Here is an 8438-nt window from a genome sequence, read left to right as displayed (position 1 = left end):
CAATGTCTGGTGCAAATTAAGTCCTCAATAAACCTGGGCTAATATTATAATGTGATGATTCAGAACTCTTTGCTTTTGCACTCTTATATTTTCTTTCTGTATTCATACAAGTTTGATTTGCAGAAATTATTTTATAGGAGTATGTCCCTTTTCTGAGTGAGCCATTGTGTTTGGGGGCATTTCATCACCAGGGTCTCTTGATCTGGATGTTTTCAGATATTTTTTTTTTAGAACATTAAGAGAAACAGCTTTTGTATTACTACAATATAAAATATAAAACCTAAGCAACATCATTTCACTGAAAAAGCAGTTATAATATCTGCACTCTTGTGACTCCATTAGCATTTGATATTCTAATGAGAAAAATTCAACCAATCAGAACTCAAAAATGCCCAGATCACACAAGTCACATGCACAGAAGCATTTGCAAAGCCAGATTTCAGAACTCAAGCACCAAAAGATAGAGAGAGTTGTCAAGTTGTTAAGATTTTGGAATGGAACCTTCTGAGTTCATATTCTCATTTCATCGTTTGGGCTGTCTCTTAACCTATGTGACTCTCAATTTCTTCATCTATAAAGGAGAAACAGCAGACACCCTCATAGGGTTATTGTGAGGATTAAGTGAGATAACTTATATAAAGTGCATAGCACAGTACTAGGCACTCATAAATGCTAGCTACTCTTAGTATTATTAATAAGCAATATAAAGCAATCAGAAACATGAGTTGCCTTTGATAGAGACTAAAGCTAAAGTAATCAACTGATTATCATTGTGTATTAATAGGAGAGAAACCATAAAGTGAATGTCTAAATGATCCCAGCACAGATGTACAAAAGGCTGGTGGAGTGTAAACTGTTTGAATTAATATAAGTAAAGAGAGAGCATGTCTATTGAAAAGTTAAGTGGGGCAGCCAGGGAAGCACACAGAACTGGGATACAAGAAGCAGACAGAGGCCTTAAGAATCTTCTACTATCCATAGGAGATGGTGTGGTGGTCCACAGACTCGAGGATAGAGAACTCTTTGGCAAGGTTCTCTATATAGTGGGGAAGTCCCTCGAGTAATCTTGGCTGTGACTCTCTGTCCCAGGCCCTTCTGTGATTAGAATCTGACTTCTTACACAGCATAACTTAACAAAATGACATTCCAGGTCTACCATCATCCCAGGCACTGTTACTTTTAAGAGTCAGTCTCTCGGGGTCCAGTCACTCCAAACAAGTGTCAACAGTGGGTCCCCAGACCTTCTGGACAAAGACCTTTCCAGTAATTTTCTCTTGGAAAACTTTGCCATGCATACCATCCATCTTTTCACATTTCTGCAATATGTAACAAAACTAGAAAGCTGTACCTGAGACATGATTCCAGGTCTTCCAGTCTTAGGACCAATATTCTTCCCATTATGAAAAATGTAAGTCTTTCCTGTGGCTTAAGCATACGTTTCTTAACCTTATTCTTATTTGAAGATATTTTAAAGGGGAAGATTAGAAAGCCAGACAGTGCCCTAAACCCCAGATGCATACTAAACAAAGGAAACAGCCTAGTTAACTGTTTTTCTACTATTTACACCTAAAAATAGTCAATCGAACTAACATATGATTCAGTTAGAGAGATGATGTACATGGTACTGGCAAAAGTGTTTTCTGGCAAGCATTTAAAGCCTATATTGAAAGCAAAGATTGGGCTAAAGGAGTGGGCTCGCAGTGACTACTAGTGGTTGTCTTTTATCATTGCATGGCTGGTAAAACATTTCTGTATAAAGGGGCCAATGTCTTACAGAGAACATGACTGACTGCAACTTCCCACATTCCACATGTGGGACTGTTAGACCCAAATGAAGTGTACATTGCTCTTTGAAAACTTTCTTCATATAGTTAGAAAGATGCATCTCTTTAGGAAACCAAACATGAAAACAGGATTTATATGAAATTACTTAGGTGAGATTATTCATTTAAAAATAAAGCACTTTTAATAAGACTCCCATTTAAAAAATAAATCCTTTTAGTGGACTTTAATATTTGATAATTCAAAAATTTAACATACACACACATTTTTAGAAATATCGTAGTACAAATTCTGGATGTTTTCAGATATTCTTATTTGTAGACATTTTAAAGAGGAGGATTAGAGAGCCAGTATACAAATGTATCAAACATAGACTTCAAAAATGACATGATCTGTGAGTTTTGGGTTTTGTCTGTTTTGCTGACACTGACATCTCTGTGTGGCACAGTGCCTCACAAACATAAAGACACTCGATACACATTTGTTCAAGGAGCTTAACTGAAGGGTTCAAAAAGAAAGAGAGAGATTGAATTTGCAAGCCTCCAAGTTTCACTAGGATGTTGTCTTTGTTTGTTTGGGCTGCAATAACAGAATACCACAGACTGGGTGGTTTATAGACAACAGACTTATTTCTCACAATTTTGGAGGCTGGAAGTCCACGATCAAGGCACAAACCAGCAAATTCAGTTTCTGGTGAGAGTCCTCCTCCTGGTTCATAGACAGCAGTCTTCTCCCTGTGTCCTCACATGGTGGAAGGGACAAGGAAATTCTCTGGGGCCTTTTTTACAAACACATTAATCTCATTCATGAGGGCTCCATCCTCATGATCTATTCACCTCCCAAAACTCCACCTCCAAGCATCATCACATCGGAGATTAGGTTTCAACAAATGAGTTGGGGGAGATACAAATATTCAGAAAAGGTGCAGAATAAATCAGAAGGTGGGAATTAGAACTGGTCTGGGAGTGAGCAGGAGACCAAGCGAAGGTCTTTTGTTGTCTTGGGTACCCAACTGTTGTCCTCGGTACAACAGAGCCATCTCCAATCAAAGGAAAGTGTGCTGCTCAGGTCTCAAGCAGAAAAGTCTGATCACCTAGAGACGCTGGTCTCAACCACAGTATCTCCACCAAAAGAAGAGCAGCACCTTCTCAAGTTAATTCCATTTAGAATTGCGAATTCAGCTACTATGGGTGAAAAATTGCCCTTTCAGGGTTCCGTTTCTTGACCTTTATGTTTCAATTGTAATACCATTCCTTTACAAGCCATTTTATTCCAAATTTCCCCTCCTTCAGTGTGAAGATAAAGCAAAATAATGAAAAGCTTGCACCTGGAATGTTAGGTCTCAGTCCTTTCTAGAATGTTTTTTCTCTCTTCTGCCTTCAAACAGACAATTCTATTTATCTGTTTCTCGACGAGCAGTTTCAGAATACACTGGATTATATCGTATCTAATTCAGCCTATAAGATCATACTTCCTGAGGAACAATAAAAGTCATTTTTAGTTCAAACTTGAAATGATATTTTCCAAAAATATAATAGTAATAAAGTAACGAAAGTAAAAAGAAAATTAACTAGAAAGCCACACCATTGAATTCTCTTAGAAATTAAGAGCAGCTATTTCCATTTAGCTACCTAGGACATCAAAATACAGAGCAATTTGTCCAACTTCAAGTCTTTTACTGAAAATGTATGAATTATAAAGTGATCTAAACTATCATGTGTGCTCTTATTATTCATTCAGTACATAATACAAAAGCATGAATTATGTTATCAACACTATACTGCTCCATTAAAAAAATGGTCAGAAGAGAAGCCTCTGTCTCAATCTTACCAACTGTTTTCCTTTGTTTGTTTTTTACATAAATAAAGATTCTACTTTATGAAATTATGGGGACATTTTTGGACACCAAGATCCAAGGGAGACGTTAGAGCAGGGTGGTTAGGGCACACTGAGTTGGAATCCTGGCTCCATTACTTACTAGTTGTAAATAACTTGACTTTAGACAAGTTATTTAATCTTTTTGTTAAGTAACTCTGTTTAGTAACTAATATTCTATTTCCTGCCAGTAAATGGTATTAAAAATAGTAATTATTTTTTAATTGCTATGTGAATTAAATGCATTGCTATATGTAAAATGGACAACATAGTAAATACTCAATAATGTTAGCTTTTATACCAAAAATAGTTAATCATTTGTTTGTAACCCTGTTTGAAACCAATATGATATCTTAACCTTCAAATTACATAGTAATGAAATTCAAAACATTTCATTATCTGGTAGCAGATGAACAAGAATTTGAAAGGAAAACAAATGGCATCTCTTCTCTAACTACAGGATAAGGTCTTCTTTAACTGCTAAGAAATTTCTAGTCACGCCCCTCTTTTTGCCATTAATATTTAACAACTAGATATAATTCCTTTTTAATTTTACTGATAATATTTTTGCAGAAATTAGCTTGGCCACTGGAGGGCTCTCACAGCCTCTCATTAATGATAAAGGGATTCAATAAAAATAAAACTAAGAATGAACATTACAAAATACCAATAGCACAACTGATACACTCCATTTCAAAAGTAATTCAGCAATACATAGTAAAAGGATTTAAAATATGTATATTCTTTGATCCAGTTTCTAAAAGTCTAAGAAAATTTACTATTAAATGTTCAAGTTTTTCAATTTACGTTTCAATCGTATTCAACTAAGAAGTAGATGATATGTTATAAATTATAAATTTCAAAATACAAATTGTTAGGTTTTATTTTGAAATATCTGTACAGTTGGATACTGATTTTTAAATATGTATAAATATCTTTGAAAAATATACACAGAAATGTTAACAAGCAGTTCCTTTGGATAATGAAACTGAAGGTTTTTCTCTCTCTTGTTCTTTAGGTATTGTCCAATTTTCCATAATGAACATGAGTTAATTTTATAATGAAAAAAATAACTTTTTAATTTAAAATATTTCCGACATTTTTAAATATTCATTATTATAAGGTTCTATAAAGAATACTTGTATCCCTAAACACTATGTGACTATCCTGATGATTACATCACCATCTCATTGGCAGTCCTCTTTACCTTCAGAACACAGTTCAAATCCTTTAGATCACACGGGCCTTTTATGACACAACTCTCACAGCAACCCCTCCCCTTCTTTGTGCAGCCCACTACCCCAAGCAGCATCCACACCATTTATAATGAACTTCTTGGTAGCTCCTCATAGAAGATTTGCCACACTTTTTCATTCCCTATTTACACCTACCCATCCTGCAGGAAATGACCTCCACCCAGCTACTTTCCAGTCACCTAAAACTTGTTAGCCCAAGAACCTCCTGTGACAGGACTGCCCTGTGTCTTCCTATGAAGTTCTAAAGGGTTCCTATAGGGCTTGTGCATGCTTTTATCAAAATATGAATTACTCATATTATAGTGTTTTGTCTCTAATTTAACTGTTTGAATCATTTTCTCAGAAAGTATATAATATTGCACTCATTACTAGCCTGAAAACTTTCCTCATGCCAATTCCTTCTGCCTAGAATACTTTCCAAGACAGCCACAGCTCTCTCCTCCCCACAGCTCACATTTCTCCAAGTTCTGTTCAGGTGTCATTTGAAACAGGAATATATCTCATCCTCCAGGTTGAACTCCTCATGTTCCCCCACCCTTCTGTGAAGAACTTAGCCACACTGCTTTGAAATTATCTGTTCAAGGTGTCTGGGAGTTCTTCAAAGGCAGGGGCTGTGCCTGACTCATTGTGGTAAGTCCAGTATCTAGCAGCGTCAGTGCCAGGTCAGCACAAATATTAATCATTGTTATTGGAGCTAAACAGCTTCCCTTAAAAGCTTTCTAAACTAAAGTTCTAGCTATACTAAGTATGCTCAAAAAACTAAAGGAAAACCTGCACAAAGAACTAAAGAAATAGAAATTATAAAAAGAAACAAAACAGAAATTCTGAAGCATTACGAGAGTCGTAGAAGAGAAAAAGAGGACTAGAGATTTTTTTGAGGAAATAATAGCTGAAAACTGCAAATTTGATGAAACACATGAATTTACAAATCCAACAAGCTCAAAGAACTGCATATAAGAAAAAAAAATCAACAAAACTGACAAACATTTAGCTAGATTAAGAAAAAAGAAGACTCAAATTCTAAAATCAAGAATGAAAATAGGTACATTTTAACCTACTACACAGAAATAAAAAGAATTTTAAGAGAATACTATGAACAATCATAAGCCATCAAATTAGATGACCTAGGTGAAATGAATAAATTCTTAGAAAGCAACTTAGGAAGAAAATAGAAAAACTGAATAAACCTATAATTATTAAGGAGATTATATCAGTAATCAAAAACCTCCAAACAAAGAAAAGCCAAGAAACAGATGGCTTCACTGGCGAGTTCTACCAAATATTTAAAGAATTAACACCAATCCTTCTCACTCTTCCAAAAAATCAAAGCAAAGACATTTTTTAACTCATTACATGAGGTAGGATTTCCCCAATTCCAAGACCAAAGACCCTACAAAAAGAAAAAATAAAACTACAGACCAATATCCCTCATATCGATGCAAAAATCCTCAACAAAATCCTCAAACTGAATTCAACAGCATCTACATAATATTTAACATATCAAATTAAAGTGGCACGTCTTAAATTTTTACTATGCTGTATGTCAAATATATTTCAAATAAATAAATAAATAAATAAATAGTATATTGAAAGGATTATACACCCTAGTAACTGGGACTTATCCTTGGAATGCAAAAGATGGTTCAATTTACAAAAACCAAGCAAAGTAACACATCATAGTAATAGAATGAAAAAAAAAACCACAATCATCTCAATTTATATGATAAAATTCAACACCCTTTCATGATAAAAATACTCAATAAACTGAGAATTTCTTCAACATGATAAATAGGCCATATATAAAAAACCCATAGCTGACATCATATTCAATGATGAAAAACTAAAATCCTTCCAGGGTTAGAACAAAACAAGGATATCTACTTTCACCCTTCTATCAACATAGTATTAGATATTCTAGCTAGAGCAATTAGGAAAGGAAAAATTTAATTAAAAGCATCCAAACTGAAAAGGAAGAAGTAAAACTATCTGTTATCAGATGATGTGCTCTTATATGTAAAAACTCTTAATGACTATACACACACTTGTGCACACACGCACACAGTTAGATCTAATAAATCAATTCAGCAAAGTTCCAGAATACACAATCAACTTGCAAAAATCAACTGCATTTGGTATATACTAGCAATGAACAATCCAAAATGGAAATTAAGAAAAGAATTCCATTTACAATACATCAAAAACAACAAAATACTTAAGAATAAATTTGACCACAGAGAAGAAAGATTTGTACAATAAAGACTGCAAAACATTGCTGAATGAAATTTAAGATGACATAAATAAATGGGTACACATTCCAAATTCACAGGTTGGAAGACAACATGGTTAAGATGACAATCTTATCCAAAGTGCTCCATAGATTCAATGCAATCCCTATCAGAATACCAATATGATAAAATTCAACACCCTTTTTTTTGTAAAAATAGAAAATCTCATGCTAAAATTTATATAGAATTTCAAGAGACCCCAAAGAGCCAAAACAATCTTTTAAAAAAGAACAAATTTGGAAGACTCACATTTCCTCATTTTAAAACTTACTACTAAGCTACCATAATCAAAACAGTGTGGTACTGGCATAAGAACAGATACATAGACCATTGGAATAAAACAGCCCAGAAATAAACCCTCACATACATGAGCAATGATTTTCAACAAAGGTGTCAAAACCATTCAATGGAAAGGATAGTTTTCACCAAATGGTGGGAACTGGATACTCATATACAAAAGAATAAAATCAGAAATCTTACCTTACACTATATACAAAATTAACTCAAAATGGATCAAAGACCTAAATGTAAAAACTAAAAATATAAAACCCTTAAAAGAAAATATAGGGGGAAATCTTCATGACATTGGATTTGGCAATGATTTCTTGGCTATGACACCAAAAACCCAGACAATAAAAGAAAACACAGATAAACTGGACTTCGTCAAAATTTAAAACTTTTGTACATCAAAGGACACTATTAAGAGTGAAAAGGTAGCTTACAGAATGGAAGAATATATTTGCAAATCATCTATCTGACAAGGGACCAATATCCAGAATATATAACTCCTACAACCCAACAACAAAAAACCCAATTAAAAAATAGGCAAAGGACTTGAACAGACATTTCTTTAAAGATATACGAAAGGCCAATAAGCACATGAAAAGATGTTCAGTGCCATTAGTCACTAAGGAAATGCAAATCAAACCACAATGAAATAACACTTCACATCCATTAGGATGGCTATTACCAATAAAATGGAAAATAAGTGCTGAAGAGCATATGAAAAAAATTAGAAACCTTATGCATTCCTGGTGAGAACGTAAAATGAAGCAGCTGCTGCAATGAAGTTTGGCGATTCCTCAAAAAGGTAAACATATGTTTAACCAATATATTGAAACTAATAAAATGCTTTTAAAAAAGTTAAATATAGAATTACCATATGATCCAGCAATTCCACTTCTTGGTGTCTATGTACCCAAAAGTATTAAGCAGGGACTTAAACAGATACTTGTAAAAC

This window comes from Pteropus medius, unplaced genomic scaffold, assembly GCF_902729225.1.
Source record: "Pteropus medius unplaced genomic scaffold, Ma_sr-lr_union100, whole genome shotgun sequence".
NCBI classification, from domain to species: Eukaryota; Metazoa; Chordata; class Mammalia; order Chiroptera; family Pteropodidae; genus Pteropus; species Pteropus medius.
This window is presented reverse-complemented; position numbering follows the sequence as displayed.